This window comes from Schistocerca americana, chromosome 2 (assembly GCF_021461395.2).
Source record: "Schistocerca americana isolate TAMUIC-IGC-003095 chromosome 2, iqSchAmer2.1, whole genome shotgun sequence".
Classification (NCBI taxonomy): domain Eukaryota; kingdom Metazoa; phylum Arthropoda; class Insecta; order Orthoptera; family Acrididae; genus Schistocerca; species Schistocerca americana.
Window position 1 is genome coordinate 615,444,150 of NC_060120.1, and position 22,428 is coordinate 615,466,577.

Here is a 22,428-nt window from a genome sequence, read left to right on the forward strand (position 1 = left end):
AATGCGTCAGGTTGTAGAAATGATGTAGCGACGTTTCAGCTATGATTGGCAGTAGCCTTCATGCAACGTTATTGGGGGAACGCAAGTATACCTCACTATGGAAGCGTTTGAGGAATCACCACTTCATTCCGCATAGCTGAAGCTAAAGTGCTGGTTTCTCTGTCTCGACGATACTTTCGCAATCGGGCCGCATGGTGGAATGGTACTCTGCCCCCCCCCCCTTCCCGCCAAAAAAATGGTAAATTTCTTTACGCTAAGACGCGGGAAACCTAGCTTTTGCTTAAAGTAACGCCCAAATTGCCCAAACCCTACTCATCCAGTATTTTATAATGGAAGCAGTTAGTGACTTCCAAAAAACTTTAAGAACAGGTAATTTGAAATATGTCCTAATTTTTTCTCGATTACGTGCATAAGTCAGATACTTAAGATATTAACTCACTTCTAAGGTAGTCAGGCGTTTAAAGCTGTTTTACATATGGGAGTTCGGTTCTTTAAAGAATCGGGGACTACAGTGGGAATACTCTCAGCCTCTTCTTTAATCAGATAACAACATCTTGCCAGTCTAATATTTGGCAAGAATGTAAGTAAATTTGTCTTTAGCCAACCATTTTTAATTTATTTTATTTATTTCATGTCTTAGTGTAGTGTAGATGAGAATGTAAGGTAAAACGTTTTTAATATTATTCCGTCAATGCAATTACATGCATATTCTGAAGCGTCGGGCCGGTAGGGAACGTTTAATCTGTGAAAAAATTTGACTCGGATGTGCGAGGACGGATGGGTGCCAGAGCGGAGTTAGTTAGTGAAAAATTAATTATTTTTGTGAATGGCAGAGTAGTTTTAGTGGCGCTTGAATGTGAAGAAGCTCAAGGTCACAGAGGTTGTGTAAGAAGACAGAGAACGCAGTAATAACACGGGGAGGCAAGAAGAACTCAGAACTTTATAGAACACGACTGCTTCGCTATTGTTGCAATAGTTTACCGGAATTTTTTGAGTGGAGAACTAATTCTGAAAATCGCAGAAGAGAAAATTGGAAGAAGTGAAAGCTTTAAAGAAAAAGAAGAGAAGCGAAGATAAAGGATTACAAGAAAGAAAATGTTTCAAGATCCAACGCAAAAGACATCGGGAGACAGAGCCGATGAATACATCAAGCAGCATAAAACCAGAAGCAGATTCGTCAAGAGAATTCTTACCAGTATACCAAGCTGTTTTTCGTGTTACTTTTGACAAAAATATCGACTCTGTTACGAATAGAAGGCGACAGTTATTGTTTGTGTATTGAATTGTGGAACGTTTCAAAAGTTAGCTTAATCAGGGTAAGGACCAAACCATGAAATAATCAGTGAAGGCCTATAAAAGACACGTTTCTCCATTTGAAAACATATAGTTAGCAGTCGTCCAGTGTTATACTATAAAATCGTATCTACAAAATTAAAGCCGGCATAATCCAGTTGTGCATCCGATTCAGAAATAGTTTCCAAGATTGGATTCAACCACGAGACGGTGTGTCGGAGCAGCAGCAGAAATTGTGCTTTTTCTAATTAGCTTTACTATTGACAAGATAACAACCACCATATTTCTATGGTCCATCGACTGTCAAAAACAGATGCAGAGTGCCGGGATAAAAGTACATTTAATTCCGCCAGTATGACGACAGGTGAGACAGATGAATATTCCAGCGTTTCCTACGCAGTGAACAACTGTGTTTGGCAACAGGTAAAAACTGCATTTTATATAAGACGCAGACGTTGGAAAAGACTACAGAACTGCGTTCTGTATTACTTAAGAAAAGAAACGAACATAATTTAATTGCATAGCAATTCATAATCAGCATAAAACTTTCGCAGTTAGAATTTGTAATCATATCACATAACAGGGACTGTCTAAGCATTAGAGCTTGCGTGTAACGTTACGTTTAGTTGAAATGATTGACAATCATATTATGAAATTAATTACTCTTTGAATATATTTACCTCCATTAGAAGAAAGTATCACTTTTGTCTAGAAACAACAAGATTTAACGTGTAACATCACGAAAATATCCCATTATAACGTTCACTCTCTATCCACTTTGAATCTCATTTTAACTCGTTAATGCTTTTTTTCAATCATTGCTAGAAGTTTCGTTTTGATACTACGATAACTCGGTTCATGCCTAACTTCGCATTTTGATACACAACAGATTTTTAAGAGGCAATGTTTATTATAAACTTGATTCAGGATATCTTACTAAGTACCAATCTACCGATGTACACTGATAATTCAGATAATTGTCGGATTCTATCGGACACTAGAACTGACCCGATATTTCTCAGTGGTTTACTCGCTCTTAGTCCCACAACATACCTGACATAACCATCGTTAGTATCAACACAGACGTCTCCTATAGCAAACAGTTGACCTTTTAAATAGTTGTTGTTACGAAAGAAATTCAGATGCGTTATTTTGAAAGAGTGCGTGTGTGTATTATTTTGCCCATCTCAAACAGAAGTAGGTGGAAAGCTAACCACAAGCCAGTTGTGTAGCTATATTCACTTAGCATCCTGTGTTAAGCTGAATCTGGTTTAAGGGGCGTGGCACATTGAGGATATTTTAAGTAGGAAGATTCAATTGCAGGCTCGGTCTGGTTGGTCACTGGTGCACTAAATATTTGCAGCAGTGCATCGAAGTCTTGCCATTGGTGTTTTATACTCAGTGAGTTCACAGAAATGAATCTGATTGTCTTAGTCAGTTTTAGTAGGAAACATTTTGGTTCTTATCAAAACAATTTAAACTTATTAAAATTCGTGAAAAATGTCTCAATTAATCTATTTCAGCTTAGTGGCTCAATAAAGGATTTCTTTTTTAAAAAAAATTAATTTTTTTATGAGATCAGGGTTATTATATGGTTAAAAAAACATTACAAGTATTTCAGGATTTAATATTGGTGCCCAAAGGAGTCAGATACATGGGTACATGGGTACACCTGTATTCAACAAGCAGTCATGCATCGGATCTTCATATTGAATTACAGAATTTGCTTGCACAACTCTTTCTGTTCAGTGAAGATTTTCTTCAAAAAACATTAAAGTTAATGTGTTATGTCTAAATTAATGTTTGTTCTAAATATTGTAATCTTTCTTAAATTTAAGTCATTTCATTCCATTCCCCACGTTTCAGAGACCAGTCTTCACGGTTTGGATAGAATACGATGTCTGTAGTATGATGTAAAAAGAACCGTGGATAGTAAGAGATTAATTTTCGTTTTAGTATACAAAAATAAAGAGTAAGTTTACGTTTCATAAGACATTTGTAACATGTAAGACGATGGCTTATTCAAACAGAAACGGGAGTATTCGTTTCTTTGGATGGCAGTCTCCTGCAGCAGGGGACGAGCCGGCCGGAGTGGCCGAGCGGCTCTAGGCGCTACAGCCTGGAACCGCGCAACCGCTACGGTCACAGGTTCGAATCCTGCCTCGGGCATGGATGTATGTGATGTCCTTAGCTTAGTTAGGTTTAAGAGTTCTAAGTTCTACTGATGACCTCAGAAGCTAAGTCCCACAGTGCTAAAAAAAAAAAAAAAAAAAAAAAAAAGTAGGTGACGAAAGTCATACGCTAGCGATATGCACACTCACAAATGGCGGTACCCAAGGTCTAAAAGGGGCAGTGCATTGGACAGGCTGTCATTTGTTCTCCGGTGATTCATGTGGAAAGGTGTTCGACTTGATCTTGCGCGCACGACCGGAATTAACATACTATAAACGCGGAACGGTACTTTTTGGAAATCGTTAAGGAATTCAGTATTCCAAGATCCACAGTGTCAAGAGTGTGCCGAGAATACCACATTTCAGGCATTACCTAACACCACGGACAATGCAATGGCCGACGGCCTTCACTTAGCGACGGAGAGCAGCTGCGTTTGCATGGAGTTGTAATACTAACAGACAAGCATCATTGTGTGAAATAACCACAGAAAGCAATGTGGAACGTACGATGAACGTATTCTTCAGGGCAGAGCGGCAAAATTTGGAGCTAATGGGCTGTGGCAGCAGATGACTGAAGCGATTGCCTTTGCTAAAAGTACGAAATCGCTTGCAGCGCCTCTTCTGGGCTCTTGACGATATCGGTTGGACCGTAGATGACTCGAAAACCGTGGTCTTGTAAAATGAGTCGCGAGTGTGGCGCAGACCCAACGAAGTCATGGACCCAAGTTGCCAAAAGAGGCACTGTGCAAACTGATGGTGGCTCCATTGTGGGGTGGGCTGTGTTTACATGGACAGGACTGGATCCTCTGGTCATGAACCGATCATTGGCTGGGAATGTTTATATTCGGCTACTTGGAGGCCATCTGTAGCCATACAAGGACTTTATTTTCCCAAACATATGACCGGGCCACAATCGTTCGCTGTTAGTTTGAAGAACATTCTGGGCAATTCGAACGAATGATTTGGCCACCCATATCGCCTGACATGAATCCTGTCGAACATGTATGGGCAGAGAGATCAGTTCGTTCACAAAATCCTGCACCGGCAACACTTTCGCAATTATGAATCGCTATAGAGGCAGCATGGCTCGATATTTCTGCAGGGGACTTCCAACGACTTGTTGAGTCCATAACACGTCGAGTTGCTGAATTACGCTGGGCAAAACGAGGTCCGACGCGATAATAGGAGGTATCCCATGACCTTTTTTACCTTAGTGTATATCAGTAAGAATAATTTTTCTGTCTTAAACTTACTATAATTTAAGCCAGAGTGCGCTAGTGGAGTAACATTCTCTTAAATTTAAGTATACCTAAGAAAAAATAATAGTAGTTGTAAATGTGTGATTTCTACACTGCAAATATGAGTGTATCGGGTGAAGTGGCGTAGCTACCAAATATTGTAGCCGGCCGCTGTGACCGAGCGGTTCTAGGCGCTTCAGTCTGGAACCGCTCGACTTCTACTGTCGCAGGTTCGAATCCTGCCTCGGGCATGGATGTATGTGATGTCCTCAGGTTAGTTAGGTTTAAGTAGTTCTAAGTTCTAGGGGACTGATGACCTCATATGTTAAGTCCCATAGTGCTCAGAGCCATTTGAGCCAAATATTGTACTCCTCCGTAAGGGCCTCGACCTCAGTCTTGATGTAGCGTTCCTGAATCTGTACTAAATCACTGCCATTAAATGGTGGAGTGGTTCTTTCAATGAAGCAACATGCGAAACCTGTGTTTTCATATCGTCTACAGTGATCTAGCTGGATGTGACTTATAGTAAATCTCCCATACGATTAGAGATAATTACAACAAAAATTGAAAGAAACCTGAAACAAGATAAGACTTAAAGACAACGGAAATATAAGTTGGATATTATCTGTTTACTGAATGACATACACTTCGTCTGCGTATCTGCGTATCGAACCAGTATCTTTAGTTGGTGAGACATATACATTTCTTAGTACTCAGTAACATAAAATCAGACTCTGGTGTAAAATAAAATTTCTTCACTACAACTTCTAAGTTTCAAGTAATATATTCCGTGGGTTGAACAAATCCTCCATATTCATAGCTCTGTTCCAACCCTGCTGTTTCAGTGGGTGGTTTGTCATACTGAGCAGTAGCGTGGGAGATGAGTTGTTCTGAGGCTAGTGGGAATTAAAGTAATGTTCGTTAAATATGGAAATAAGAGGGGTTTATGGACTGTATGGTTGCTGGAGGTTTATCTACATCCACTTATACGCCGCGCGGGGTAGCCGCGCGGTCTGGGGCGTCTTGTCACGGTCCGCGCGGTTACCGCCGTCGGAGGCTCGAGTCCTTCCTCGGACATGGGTGTGTGTGTGTCGTCCTTAGCGTTAGTTAGTTTAAGTTAGATTAAGTAGTGTGTAAGATTAGGGACCGATGACCTCAGCAGTTTGGTCCCATAAGACCTTACCACAAATTTCAAATTTTTCCATTTATACTCTCCACAAGACGCTGTAGAGTGCACAGCGGAAAGTACAAGGAGCGATCAAAAAATTTCGGTCTGAGAGCGTTGCTGAAGCGAATATTCGACGTAACGAAACCACGCTGTGGATATGTAAGCACCGACGTGTAGCCAAGGGATCAGTGTGGTAGTCTGTCTTTCCGACGCGCGCGCGGTAAATACGGAAACGTGAGCTGTAGTTACGTCATTACTAAATGTATTCAAACAGGACCAATGACCAGTTATTCTTTTCTTGTCTGCCAAAGGACAAACGCCGGTAGGTATCCATCGGAGAATGAAGAATCTGTATGAGGCAGCATACACATCTACATATACTCTCCGCAATCCACCGTACTGTGCGTGGCGGACGGTAGCCCCCACTACTGCTAGTCATTTCCTTTCCCGTTCCATTCGCAAACATAACGAGGGAAAAATGACTGTCTCTATGCCTCCGTATGAGCCCTAATTTCTCATACCTTCGTGATCGTTATGTGCAATGTATGTTGGAGGCAACAGAATGGTTCTGCATTCAGTTTCAAATGCCGGTTCTCTCCCACTTGAGTTCCGAAGCACCTCCGTAACACTTGCGTGTTGTTCGAACCTTCCAGTAACAAATCCAACACCCCGCCTCTGAACTGCGTCTTACTTCCATCCGACCTGGCGCGGATCCCAAACACTTCAGCAGTACTCAAGAATAGATCGCACCAGTGTCCTATATGCTGTCTCTTTTACAGGTGAACCATACTTTCCTATAATTCTCTCAATAAACTGAAGTTGACCATTTGCCTTTCCTACCACAATCGTCGCTCGCTCATTCTGTTTCATATCGCTTTGCAACTCTACGTCCATATATTTAAAAGACGTGACTGTATCAAGCAGGACACTACTAGTACTGTATCTGAACATTACAGGTTTGTTCTTCCTTCTCATCCGCATTAACTTACGTTTTTCTACATTTAGAGGTAGCTGTCATTCATCACATTAATTAGAAATTCTGTCTAAGTAATCTTGTATTTTCCTACAGTCACGTAACTTCGATACTTTCCTATACACCACAGTATCATCAGGAAACAACCGCCAAATCATTTATAGAGAATAATAGCGGTCCTTGCACACTTCCCTGGGACACTCCTCACGATGCCTTGGTCACTGGCGACCACTCGCCGTCGAGGACAGCGTTCAAAAATGGCTCTGAGCACTATGGGTCTTAACTTGTGAGGTCATCAGTCCCCCAGAACTCAGAACTACTTAAACCTAACTAACCTAAGGAAATCACACACATCCATGCCCGAGGCAGGATTCGAACCTGCTACCGCAGCGCCTAGAACCGCTCGGCCACCCCGGCCGGCAGGACAACGTACTGGGTTCTATAACTCAAGAGGGGTTCGAGCCACTCACATATCTGTAAACCTATTCCATATGCTTGTACCTTCTTTAATAGCCTGCACTAGCGCACATTATCAAACGCTTTCCGGAAATCGAGAAAATGGAATGTGCCTGTTGCCCTTCATCCATAGTTCGCAGTATATCATGTGAGAAAAGGGTAAGCTGAGTTTCGCACCAGCGATGCCTTCTAAAACCATGTTTCGGGAACATTAACTTCTCGTTCTCAAGAAAATTTATTTATTCGAACTGAGAAATGTTTAAGGATTCTGTAAAAAACCTATATTACGGATATTGATCTGTAATTTTGCGGCTCTGTTCTTTTGCCCTTTTTATACGAAGGAGTCATTTGCGCTTTTTTCCAATGTCTTGGGACTTTGCGATTGGCGAGAGATTTGCGATAAGAGCAAGCCAAGTAAGGTGCTAAAGCTGTAGAGTACGCTATGAAAGACCGAACTGGGATTCCATCCAGACCTGCTGACTTATTTTTCTTAACTCCTTCAGTTGTTTCTCTATGCCACGGATGCTTATTATTATGTTCAAATCAAATGGCTCTGAGCACTATGGGACTCAACTGCTGAGGTCATTAGTCCCCTAGAACTTAGAACTAGTTAAACCTAACTAACCTAAGGACATCACAAACATCCATGCCCGAGGCAGGATTCGAACCTGCGCCCGTAGCGGTCTTGCGGTTCCAGACTGCAGCGCCTTTAACCGCACGGCCACTTCGGGCGGCTATTATTATGTCATCCAAAGGAAAGTCCGTACGATGGTCAGACGACGGTATGTTTTTACGATTGACCTGTGTGAAGGATTTCTTGAACGTGAAATTTAAAATTTCGGCTTTCGTATTGGTATCTTCAACGGACACACCGGACTGCTCAACAAGTAGCTGAACGGAAACCTTAGACCCACTTAGCGACTATATATAAGACCAAAATTTTCTCGGGTTCTGTGCCAGATCCTTTGCTAAGGTATGTGTGGTGTACGTACTGTGAGACCTTCAGTACACACACCATCAGATTATTTGACTTGTCGCTCTAATGAAGTAGGCGAGTGTCGGCAATATGTCTAGTGGTCTTATCGTGGCGTGTTTATCTTCTGCCGTTAGGTCAGACGGTAGAAATGCCACTTGCATGCTTAGAGTAGCAGGTTGACCGTAACCAACTTTAAACAGAACTTGATTAATTTTCACACACATTTATTAAAATAATAACAAGCATAAAAATTACTTAACTTGGTTCTGGATGCTATTTACAAGTGACAATCTGAAGTTCCTTTGGTATTGGTACGTTAGTCTTATTCTCACATATATCTCTGATACTTTACAAAAGTGTCTATATATTTATCTTCATGGTTATGGACAGGAATATGGTAATCTTATTAGGCGCAGACTGAAACTTGACTATAGACTGGTACAGACAAATGTAGAACTCGTACAGACTAGTACAGACTAATGCAGTCTGGTACAGACAAATGCAGACTGGTACAGACTGGTGGAGATAAATGTACACTGACCAATCAGAGGTCTGTACACTCGTTATATTACCTCGTGCGTTCATGTATCACTGCACGAGTGTGATCCGCGAGGAGAAAAGGTTCTACGTTAGCAGCAATCTCATTGGCTGCGTTACGTATTAATACGCGGATCAGCGGAAGCAGAATTTGGTCCGTCTCTATGGCAGCGCCATCTCGAAGTGTGGAGACGGACGAGTGTTGGGCCTGTGCTGTTGTGCTTAGCGGGGCGCGCTCTAGTGGGAAAGTTGTATAAGCGCTGACTACGTGGAACTATGTGCACAACAGTATGACGGTGGTAGCTGTAGTATCCTTCGTGCATAGATCTTTCCACATACGCATGAATCTCTACTGACCTATGCTTGTCATCATTTGCGCATTCTTTTTTGAACCGAGAGCGCAATAGTCTTCGCTTCCTCAGCAGTTTCCGAATCTCGTTGTCTAACTTCTTTGTGTCTTTCCCGTCCTTAATCCACTTGCTAGCCACATCATTCTCCAGACTACTACTTATACTCTGGTAAAACTTTGCCCACAATTCCTCTACGTATATCCCATTGCAACTAAGTGATTTCGCTTCACTGTCTAAGTGAGATACTAACAACTGTTTATATGTTCTCAAGAGCAGCAACACTCTCTTAGCTTTCTTAACTGATTTATTAACTTAACCAAAGTTGCTATAATAACATCATGATCTCTAATACCTATTTCTATACTGACGTTGACGATAAGGTCCGACCTATTTGTAGCTACGAGGTCTAATAATTTTCCATTGCGTGTGGGCTGCCGAACTAGCTGCTCAAGACAGTTTTCAGAAAACGGTTTCAAAAGCACTTCGCATGTCTGTCTGTCTGTATACCCTGCAATGAATTCACAGATATTCCAGTCTGTACTCGGTGCATTAAAGTCGTCTCCAACTAACAATACAAGATCTGGGTATTTACACGCTTCTGAACGTAGACATTCTTTGAATGGCTCTAGAACTGTCACAGCAGAATCGGGTTGCCGGTTAAAAATCCAACAATTAACTTAGTTTTACCTAGACAATTATACGCGGCCAGATAACTTCCTACACTCCATCTCCTATGGCCTCTTATCTGTCTTTCAAATATACGTTGCATGACTCACTAAATATCTCAGAGTTTTCCATTTCGGCGGTTTGAGCCAGCTCTCGGTCCCGAGAATAATTCAAGCGTGAGAACGTTTCTGGAAGGCAATACATTCGGGACCTGTCGAATACCGTGATTGCGACAGGGAGTGCTGCTGGATCATGATAACGCACTCCCATATCGCAAATGTCCTAACGCAGAAGTTTCTCCAATTCAATTGGGAGGTACTAGAGCACCCTCCCCCCCCCCCCCCTCTCCCCGACCATATAGTCCTGATCTCCCCTCATGTCATTATCAAGCCTACGAGTCCTTAAAACTTGCCCTGAAGGATCAACGATTCCTGTCGGGCGAGTGAGTGCAGCAGGCAGTTACGGACTTCTTCATGCAGCAGGACACGGCGTACATACAAACAGGTATTTTTAGCCTGATGCGTTCAAAAATGGTCCAAATAGCTCTAAGCACTATGGGATTCAACATCTGAGGTCAGCAGTCCGCTATACTTAGAACTACTTAAACCTAACTAACCTACGGACATCACACACATCCATGTCCGAGGCAGGATTCGAACCTGCGATCGTAGCAGCAGCGCGGTTTCGGAGTGAAGCACCTAGAACCGCTCGGCCACAACGGCCGGCAACCTGGTGCGTCACTGGGATGGTTACTTCAATGCTCAGGGCGATTTTTGCTGATTAGCATATCGATTCTCGGCTGTATGACCTAAGAGCGGTAACTTTCTGATGGCCCCTAATACCTCCAACCAACATGAGCCACTTCCTCTCTAGTCGTCAACGGAGAGAGTATAAAAATGGCGCCCTGTTTGTCTCCTATATGTGCAATAACAACTCCGAACCGGTTATGATTATCCTTATGACGGAAATGTAACGGTAACTGCAGGACTGTTACATCACTTACCTCGAATACTGTTTTCTAGATTTACCCGACAGCTTTTCAGAAGAAAACAATGTCTTTCTCCCAACGGTTCCCGGCGTTTCAGTTACAGGTTTTTATGCGCCGTAAATATATGTTACGATCTGAGCAGCATGCTTCGGAATTCCTTCCACGCTTCCGTCTGGGTCACGTGAAGAAGTTGCCAAATACTAAAGCAGCGCTCCAGGAAAACATACTGCCTACTATGTCTCTGCAATAGCTGCGATGCGCTTCCCCTGGATTCGTCAAAAGTTCTGTCTTCCGACAGCCTAGTCTCCTACTTCTTTCAAGTGTGTTTTCAAAAAATGGTTCAAATGGCTCTAAGCACTACAGGACCTAACATCTGAGGTCATCAATCCCCTAGACTTAGAACTACTTAAACCTAACTAACCTGTTACTGCAAGACTGTCGCTGTTCAGTATGGAAAAAAACTAAAGAAAAAGCTCAGAAACCCCAAAATAGTAAATAATAGACGTGTGGGGATAGAAGATCCCCACAACGAAGAGATTTTGATAAAGCCATTTACAAAACATACAATAAAGAAGATTTACTTAAATAAACTTAAGTAAATATTTCAGAACCCACTTATATTACGAATAAACTGCAACACGAAAAATAAAATCTACAAAATACAGGGTGATTATAATTAAACTTTCAAACCGCTTTAGAAATAACAACACTGGTCAGAATGACGTCAAACTGCAACGGAATATTATCGGAGAAGGGGTAAAACGTATTGCAGAAGAAAAATAAATAGTTACAAAATATAGCAATCGATTGCGCTGCAATCATCATAATTTAATAGTGGTCGACTACAAATGACAAAGCAATCGTTCAACAATGCCTAAGGTGTACGTTTGACGTTAAGCAAACTGCACTACTCAGTGTGCATGGGTATACAGGTGTGATACTGTTAGTTACGTAGGTCACATCACATCGGATGGGAAAAGTCTGTTTTTAATTGGCTTTAGGCCAAAAACCGCTTAAAAAGCATCCATCAAAATCAGATCGGATTATTAATTTCCCTGTGACTGGCGCAAAACATGTTCAGTATGCTGTCCACCGATTTTTGCAATATGTTGAAATAGATAAACAGCGTGTTCCACAACTGATTGAAGTGTTTCCGGGGTCACGTTCAGAAACAGTTGTGCAATGCGTGCCTTCAATGTAGCTAAGTTTGCAATTGGAACACTGAACACAACAGTTGTCAGATAGCCCCACAGCCAGAAGTCAAACGGATTAAGATCAGGTGATCGGGACGGCCAGCCTGTAGGGAAATAGCGGCTGATAACTCTAGCGTTTCGAAATGGCGCTTCAGCAGCTGCTTAACTGGATTTTCAATGTGCTGAGGTGCGCCATTTTGCATAAAAATGTTCCCATCCACACTACCACGCTATTGGAGATCTGGAATGACGTGGATGCGCAAAAGACACGTATAGCGCTTACCAGTGACGATACAGGTAACAGGACCAGAAGCACCTGTCTCTTCGAAAAAATATGGCCCTATGATAAATGATGCCGTAAATCCGCACCACACAGTGACCTTTTCAGCATGAAGTGGTACTGGTTGATTTGCGTGTGGATTTTCCGTTGCCCATATTCGACAATTCTGTGTATTGATATATCCTGTCACATGGAAGTGGGCTTCGTTTGTCCATAACATCTTCCATGACCAATCATTGTCCACTTCCATGCGAGCAAGAAATTCTAAAGCAAAGGTCTCTCTTGTTGGCAGGCCAACAGGAAGCAACTTGTACACATGGGTAATTGTGAATGGATAGCAAAGAAGAATATTTCGTTGGATTTTACGCACAGTGCACTCGGGTATGTCCAATGTTCGGGCAGTTCTTCGTACACTACACGTTTGCTCACCACCACTCGCCTCTTCGTGCATCGCTGTGGCCACTGCTCTTACTGACGTCGAATCAATTCGTTTTCTCCCTCTACCAGGTTGCGCACCAAAAGAACACGTCTTTTATAATTTTCGAATCATTTTCCCCAGACCCATGGCACTCATCGGACCAACGCCTTTTTTCAAACCCTTCAGTGTCCGGAACTTCCGCAGAGCAATGTGCGCACAGTCATCATTCATGTAATACAGCTTTACACGTAGAGCGCGATCCTTCGTAGAGACAGTTATGGCGAACGTCACAGAGGCGAAAGGAGGAAAAGACATGTACTCGGCATGTGTATACCAACTTCAATGGGTCGTACGCATGACAGGTGTTTTCATTTATGTATTCTGACACATATAGCGCCATCTATTGATCAGTTTTCACACTATTTTTTTCTTCTGCCATACTTTTTCCCCCTTCTCCGATAATATTCTGATGCAATTTGACGTCATTCTGACAAGTGGTGTTATTTCTACGGCGTTTTGAAAGTTTAACTTTAATTATAATCACCCTGAATATTAAGATAATAAATACAATAAAATTATTTATATTAAATAATGAAATAAATAAAGAGCTAATATAATGGAATCAATTATAATCAGGATATCCAGATTCGCACAGAACGCTTTTCAGCGTAAGTGGAATGCTTCCTTGATAAGTTATATCCTGAACTCACAAACCCAAGCTCGCGAAACTGGCGGAAGTCTGCTATGAGCTGTCCGAGCGAACGGACGTGGAAGTCAGAGTCTCTGATGTCGCAGCGTTATGCAGACTTACAGCAAAGTCCACTGGAAGTCTGGCGGTAAGGGATCGCGATAAAATCGACTTAACGTCTTCAGTAACGATATTCATCAGCTGGTAGTCTTCAGCCAAAGACTATCATCTGAGCACTATTTGCACTTGCTACACTACAGTACCAGTGCCACAAATCAGGACTGTCTGAACCTTGTCTTCAGTATACCAAGGTAGTGTATACTTTTCCAGTAGGGATTCATTGGGACGTGGATCAGCGAAAATATTATGTTAATATACGTTCAAATTTACCTAGAATCACTGTAGTGTTACTATTCTGCACCTGTTCCCTAACATTCCAAAGTTGTATCACTAAACTAACTAACGTACTCGAATAATATTTCAACACCTCTCATTAATATAATCTGAAAATTACAATTTCATTTAGTAATATTTCAGAAGTTTTGCTGGGTACTTACTGCTCAATTGTGATTTATTACTGTGTTTACTATCATGTATACATATTCATGTTTTTTGCTTCAATGTTTCACTGTAATGGCGTTGTGATAGCGTTGATGGGTTTTAACTTTTCAGAAATGTCAGTACTGAAATCACGGTTAGTGAAGTTTATTATAAAGGCTTGCATGGTTCCGAACAATTATAATTAAAGTTTGAAACCAGGTACACCTTGCATGTTCTGCTTAATTGTAATTAAAGTGTGAAATATATGTATATACTTGAAGTACACATTGATATGAGGTAACATAATGAGATCATACTATCTAAATTTCACATGTTTGATTTCTACTCATTAACTAACTGTTGTCACATAAACATCAGAAACGATTTAAAACCTTAGCGGTTTTAACAAATATTACTGTAGTGAATAAATGTTGAAGTTTCGTGTTTCTTTGTTTATTGCTTGTAGTATTTCAAACCATTATCGTTTCTTAGTAAGTAAGCAAAATTTACGGAGATGACGAGCTCTAACCAGCGTGTGGGGACCGTTTTTATCCAATGTGATTTGAAATAATGAAGAGTTTTATGGATGCATCATTTCAATACACTGCTTTCTATCCTTATGTATGTGAGAACACTAGATCTTATCAGTCCGATTAGACAAAATGCAATCACCGTCAGTCCAAGTTAAATACAGTATGTGATCAAAAGTATCCGGACAACCCTAAAAACATACGGTTTTCATATTAGGTGCATTGTGCTACCACCTACAGCCAGGTACTTCATATCAGCGACGTCAGTAGTCATTAGACATCGTGAGAGAGCAGAATGGGACGCTTCGCGAAGCTCACGGACATCGAACATGGTCAGGTGATTGGATGTCACTTGTGTCATACCTGTGTACGCGAGGTTTCCACAATCCTAAACATCCCTAGGTCTACTGTTTCTGATGTGGTAGTGAAGTGGAAACATGAAGGGACTCGTACAGCACAAAAGTGTATAAGCCGACCTAGTCTGCTGACTGACAGAGACCACCGACAGTTGAAGACGGTCGTAATGTGTAATAAACAGACATCTATCCAGACCATCACGCAGGAATTCCAAACTGCATCAGGATCCAGTGCAAGTACTGACAGTTAGGCGGGAGGTGAGAAAACTTGGATTTCATGGTCGAGAGGCTGCGCATAAGCCACGCATCACTCCGGTAAATGCCAAACGACGCCTAGCTTGGTGTTAGGAGCGTAAACATTGGACGATTGAACAGTGGAAAAACGTTGTGTGGAGTGTCGAATCATGGTGCACAATGTGGCGATCTGATAACAGGGTGTGGGTATGGCGAATGCCCGGTGAACGTCATCTGCCAGCGTGTGTAGTGCCAATTCGGAGGCGGTGGTATTATGGTGTGGTCGTGTTTTTCATGGAGGGGGGCTTGCACCCTTTGTTGTTTTGCGTGGCACTATCACGGCACAGGCCTACATTGTTGTTTTAAGCATCTTCTTGCTTCCCACTGTTGAAGAGCAATTCGGGGATGGTGATTGCATCCTTTAACACGATTGAGCACCCGTGGCGGAGTGGTTACACGACAATAACATCCCTGTAACGGACTGGCTTGCACAGAGTCCTGACCTGAATGCTATAGAACACCTTAGGGATGTTTTGGAATGCCGACTTCGTCCCCGGCCCCACCGGCCGACATAGATCCCTCTCCTTAGTGCGGCATTCGGTGAAGAATGGGCTGCCATTCCCAAAGAAACCTTCCAGCACCTGATTGAACGTATGCCTGCGAGAGTGGAAGCTGTCATCAACGATAAGGGTAGGCCAACGCCATACTGAATTCCAGCATTACCGATGGAGGGCGCCACGAGCTTGTAAGTCATTTTCAGCCAGATGTCCGGATACTTTTGACCACATAGTGTAGGAACGTATGACGACGCTTGGTTACATTACTGCGGGATATTGCACACGTGTTGTCCATATTCCACACCAATTGTGACAGCGGCCAGTTCCTTAGGGAAAAGGAAAACTGTCTTGGCTGACGAATGAGGTCTTCATAATTGTACAAAAATCACAATAGGACGAAGAATACAGGGTGATGAAATGGTAGTCAGAAACCTGTGATGATTTGAAACCCAGGAACTGGTCACTCACAGATCCTGCTTTATTTTCACTTTTTTATTTCACCGTGGGGGTTCGTGTAATGACCAGATATCTGTGTGTGACAGTACCAGTCGCCTCGATCTGTAAGGCAAAGCTCAAGCACAGCCGGTACGATACGTCACGCATAAACAAGTTCTCGCGCGTACAAACGCAGAAATACAAACACGAAGGGAGAAAAAACCGATGTTTGTTATTAATACCTAGCGTGTCAGAAGCGCGGAGCGCGTCGAGTGTGTAATTTGAGTTCAACGTCCGCAGCTGGTGTAATCAACATGCGCGAAAGCGCATGACTCAGACAGTGGAGCAGTGTTTACACACGTGTCGGCTGGAGTCCCTGAACCTTGTTTATGTTTCTATTACGGTGTAATTACAGGAAGGTTTCAGTTGCCAAGAACAGCAGTGTTCCTTCCTCAGAGCCTACGCGAAATGGACCTCATGGACGCCGAATAAATAAAAAATCTTAAACATTTTCATTTGAGCGGTAATAACAACCATGTCAAAGAACATGTAAGTTTATAATACACTCGGGTACATATCACAAATGGTTCTGAGCACCATGGGACTTAACACCTTAGGTCATCAGTCCCCTAGAACTTAGAACTACTTAAACCTAACTAACCTAAGGACATCACACACATCCATGCCCCCGGCAGGATTCGAACCTGCTACCGTAGCAGTCCCGCGGTTCCGGACTGTAGCGCCTAGAACCGCAAGACCACCGCGGCCGGCTACATATCACACCCCGGCAAGAACCATAATACAACTCAAAAATAGAATACTTGAGAGTGTTTTTCTTAGGAGGTCCCATGGAATACTTTTGCCACTTTCCACCCAAGGTAATTTTAACTTACCGTATTATTATACGATAATCGATCTTCCATCAGGCAAAATTAGTACTTAGGATTAAAAATGAAAAACCAGTTGAAATGGTTTAATTAGAAAAATACAAATTTATGAAAATTAATACAGTTTACTAAGGAACCTCAATAAGGTACAATTAAAGAAACACAATTTACGAAAAAAAGGTCTCATAAATGGGTCTTTATGGTGTAGGAATATATTTCGCAGAGAAATGGATTCAATATGAGTTTCCTTTATGGTAGAAATTTTCATCTTTTCCTTGAACGCTGCAACACATTACATTACAGAATCATATTTTTTTTTTCTCCTGGTGCTGCTGATGATGATCAGTGCATATTCTTTTTGCTCCTATGAGATTTTCATAAAAAAGAATGCTTGGGTCACACTTCTTCACTTTGAGTACTTTTATGTCACGCATTTGTTCATTTAATTGTTTGGCGTTTCGTTATAGTTTGATCCTACCTTCTGTGAGTGTGTTTTCAAGTCCACATAGTTCTGATCACTCAAATTTGTTACTTTTTACGGATTTCCTGTTTTTCTTGTAGGTTAAAGTAATTCGACTTAATCATTGGGAATATAGATGGTACCTGCTTTTAAGCACTTGCTTAATTGATTTCTCTATGGCGGACGGGACATTGTTTCCTTCGTTTTGGGTGTTTCCGTAATCAAAAACTTGTGTGAGTTCGATTCGGTCTTAAATTTGCGCGCAGCAAAGAGGTGCATTCCCATTATGAATTTTTTCTTCTGTTGTCTATATCAATTATTATTACAATGTTTGTGTTCAGACTGTTTCTGTAACTCACATTACAATGTTCCTCAGAAATGCAAGCATGTTTTAAAGACATTGTAATTTAAGGTAAAGAAAATGTATAAACATAGAAATTGTAATGCTCAATTATTTTAAAAATTATATTCAACGTACCTCATACATAAAAAGTGTCACAACTCAGAATCAGCGCTATTACTGAATGACCCATGCACACCTGGTTCAGATGGCTCAAAGCACTACGGGACTTAACATCTGTGGTCATCAGTCCCGTAGACATAGAACTACTTAAACCTAACTAACTTAAGGACATCACACGCATCCATGCCCAAGGCAGGATTCGAACCTGCGACCGTAGCAGCAGCGCGGTTCTGGACTGAAGCACCTAGAACCGCTCGGCCACAGCGGCCGGCCATGCACACCTGGTAGTAGCAATGCTGAAGCGACACTATTCTTGCCATTGTGGATCATGAAACAGCCTGCAACAACACAAACACAACTTCTCTCAAGTTGACAAACTGTGACATACAAATGCGACGCTTTTCGTGTACGTTGGGGCATTTCACACGCATTTTCCAGTGACATAAACTAAAAATTGCCGTTTTTCGACTTCAGTCACTTTTCTTGAGGGGTGTAACATCATCTACATCTGTACTCTGCAAATCACATTTAAGTGCCTAGCAGAGGGTTCATCGAACCACCTTCACAATTCTCTATTATTCCAATCTCGTATAGCGTGCGGAAAGCACGAACACCTGTATCTTTCCGTACGAGCTCTGATTTCCCTTATTATATCGTGGTGATCGTTTCTCCCTAAGTGGGTCGGTGTCAACAAAATATTCTCGCATTCGGAGGAGAAAGTTCGTGATTGGAATTTCGTGAGAAGATTCCATCGAAACGGAAAACGCCTTTCTTTTAATGATATCCAGCCCAAACCTTGTATCATTTCAGTGACACTCTCACCCATATTTCGCGATAATACAAAACATGCTGCCCTTCTTTGTACTTTTTTGATGTACTCCGTCAGTCCTATCTAGTAAGGATCCCACACCGCGCAGCAGTATTCTAAAAGAGGACGGACAAGCGTAGTATAGGCATTCTCCTTAGCAGATTTGTTACATTTTCTAAGTGTCCTGCCACTACAACGTAGTCTTTGGCACATTTTCTATGTGTTCCTTCCAATTTAAGTTGTTCGTAATTGTAATTCCTAGGTATTTAGTTGAATTTACGGCCTTTAGATTTGACTGATTTATCGTGTAACCGAAGTTTAACGAATTCCTTTTAGCACTGATGTGGATGACCTCACACTTTTCGTTATTTAGGGTTAACTGCCAATTTTCGCACCATTCGGATATTTCTTCTAAATCGTTTTGCAATTTGTTTTGATCTTCTGATGACTTTATTAGTCTGTAAACGACAGCGTCATCTGCAAAAATTCCTAATCCGGCAGCTCAGATTATATAGATAATACAGATTATATAGATAAGGAACAGCAAAGGGCCTATAACACTACCTTGCGGAATGCCAGAAATCACTTCTGTTTTACTCGATGACTTTTCGTCAATTACTACGAACGGTGACCTCTCTGACATGAAATCACAAATCCAGTCACATAACTGAGACTATATGCATACGCACGCAATTTCACTACAAGCCGCTTGTGTGGTTCAGTGTCAAAAGCCTTCCCGAAATCCAGAAATACGGAATCGATCTGAAATCCCTTGTCAATAGCACTCAATACTTCATGCGAATACGATAATTCTTAGGCTATTATAGCCATGCAACATCAAACAGAAAATCTGTTTACAACACTTATTTACATTTATCACACTACTGCACTGAAGATGTGCAGAATTAACATTTTACTTAATACTCACATTAGTTGATATTATTAATAATGTATGTGCATTAATTGGTTCTACTAGGGAATTCGTCAATGGAGTAAAAGGAGTTGTCCTCAGTAAATCCTCCACGCTCCACTTAAATTGAAGAGTTTTAGTACTTCAGCTTTTTTATGGATGTAATAACATTTTTATTGCAGTCTATTTTCGGATTTGTCCTGATAATAACTGCCGGCTTCGCTCAAATTTCGGACCTCTGTAGACCAATTGTAGTTGCAGAGCAACCCGTCAGTTCTATGTGTTGTGAGCTGATTCCCTAAGTCACTGATGTGGTTTGTTGGTGAGTTACTTAAAACGTGAATTATGGACACCTTTCTGGCTCAAAGTAAGCGATGATTGTTTTTTATTTCTTATATTGATTCCATGAGCTTTGTTGTTGTTTCATATTTTTAAAATATCCCTTCATCTTCGTTCCATATTGTGTCCATTATTCTCCCAGCGACGTTGTTCCTGATTCTTTATTTTCCTGCCTTGTAAGTCTTTTGAATGTAGTATTTTAGTCTTAAACTGTTTCTTTCTGTTATTTCCAGTTTTTTGACATTTTTCTTTCTAGGTCTATTCTTATTTCTGTAATCCATACTACTGCTGATTTCTTTTCGTGCAACCACAGGTATGCTAGTTCTGGCTGAGGTGTCTAAAGAAGATTAAGCTATGGCTTGCCACTGCTTCTGCTGTTTTCTGTTCTTTTTGGTAGTTCTCGTCACATCTCATTTTCCATACGTCTGTTGTTTGTTCTACAGTCATTATTTTTCTAATGACCTCTCTTTCGAGAATGTCTATTCTGTGAAGTAACAGTTAATTGTTCAGCATTCACATTGTAAGGTGCCAACTGAGCAGTTTATCGTACTCCTCGTGCAACAGATGTCGGCTTATCTGATGAAATTTCCGCGGGTGTCCCAATTAAGCATAGAAGTATGGGTACCGCACCTCACATAAGCATGTTTACAGCGGGATACATCAGATTTCGAAAGAAAGCTAGCAGTCACTATAACAATCTGATTTATTGGTAAAAGACATCAAAAATGTTTTTCCCACTGACTCAAGAATATAATCAATTATTAAGCACACAAGGGATACATGATAGAAACGATATACAGGGCGAAAAAAAAATTCTTGCACTCGGACTTCGCAGCATAATTCCTCACTTACTAGCAATACAGAAATGTCTGTCTCAAAATTTCGTCCTGCGCGTGTTTCCAGCAATAAATGGACGTTACGCCAGTTACCTCTGTCAGCAAGTAAAGTCAGTGCTATGCCGCTGGTGCAGTGGATAGCACTGTGGGTTAGCATGCAGGAGGTTGCAGATTCTGGATCGAGGCGTAATTGTTTTTATTTGCCAGTTTCATCTTGCCCTATAATACACCGTTTCTTAAACCACATGATCCGACTTTTGCATAGTACATGTTTGGAAATTATTTGCGAAGCGCGTTGCTAGCCCTACTGGTGACGTATGGCCATAACGAACTGTAACGGACCTGAACGTGGCAAGAATAATAGTTGGTACTAATCGATGGGATGCAGAAAACAGGTTTGAAATCTAGTGGGTGCAGTGATGTGAAATATTTCCGTCCATGACGTGTAAAAGGCTTTTTTAAAAGCTGCCAGTGAAAACGATTGTGCTTCGATTTCTGTTTCCGTAGTATGCATGTGCAAATGTTTTGTAGAAGACCCACTGTAAACGCTATATGGCTATTAAGACACTAGGTACCGTACCATGTAGACTACATTTATCAACCAAAAATAAAAATGCCTCGAAACAGAATCGAGCCCTTGACCTCCTGCACGCTAACGCAAAAGGATATCCATGGCGCCAACTACTATAAGCTGTATGCTGAGTGAAGTAGATTGCTAATCTTTAACGTCCATTTACTGCCGGAAATATACGAAGGGCGAAATTTTGTGAGAAAAATTTTGTATTGATAGTATGTGAGGAATCGCACTGCACAGTCCGAGTGCGCGAATTTTTCTTCACCCTGTATAACTGTGCACAAATATCACCAACGATTGCAGAAAATGTTAATGAATTAAGAAAAGTCCCAGAAAAGCAAGAACAAACACAAGTCCTCTCGCCTAAGTGAGTGGTTGGTGCCGCTATCTGGCTGTGAAACTTACATCAACAAAAGGAAACCCTAATGCAAAATAGATGACTTCGCACTCGCCTCATCTCAGTGGATGAAAATACAGTCCATGCTTACCACTCTAACGATGTATGAGAGTAGAAGATGGCTGCAGTAGGAGCTGAGAATCTAAGTTCAGCCGCCGGCCGCGGTGGTCTAGCGGTTCTAGGCGCTCAGTCCGGAACCGCGCGACTGCTACAGTAGCAGGTTCGAATCCTGCCTCGGGCATGGATGTGTGTGATGTCCTTAGGTTAGTTAGGTTGAAGTAGGTCTAAGTTCTAGGGGACTGATGACCACAGATGTTAAGTCCCATAGTGCTCAGAGCCATTTGAACCATTTTAAGTTCAGCCCTGGAATCTGAATTCTGCTCTAAGTTGAAGACATCTTGCTCTGCTGCTCTCTACAATGACCTATGGAGAAATCTGTGATGCCCGGAGAAAAAATGCCTTCTACAGCCTTCTTACTCTCCTGCACAAAATGTAGCTGGTTCGGCCGGAAGCAGAATCTCCCCGGCCAGTTGCAGCAGACATTGCGTATACCGACCAACGATAATTTAATAAACATTTTTCTTGGTGCGGGGGAGAAGACGAGAATCTCCTACTATGTAACAGATTTCTAGTGTCAATCAAAGGCGATGTATTCATAGAGAGATACACACACACACACACACACACACACACACAAGAACTCTCCC

At 41.7% G+C, this 22,428-nt stretch overlaps 1 protein-coding gene across 1 annotated transcript in view; it reads right to left on the reverse strand.

Annotated features, from left to right (window-relative positions):
- The window catches only part of LOC124594252 (myosin-7B), a 305,039-nt gene that overhangs the window by 205,039 nt on the left and 77,572 nt on the right, over positions 1 to 22,428 (reverse strand). The window lies entirely within an intron of this gene.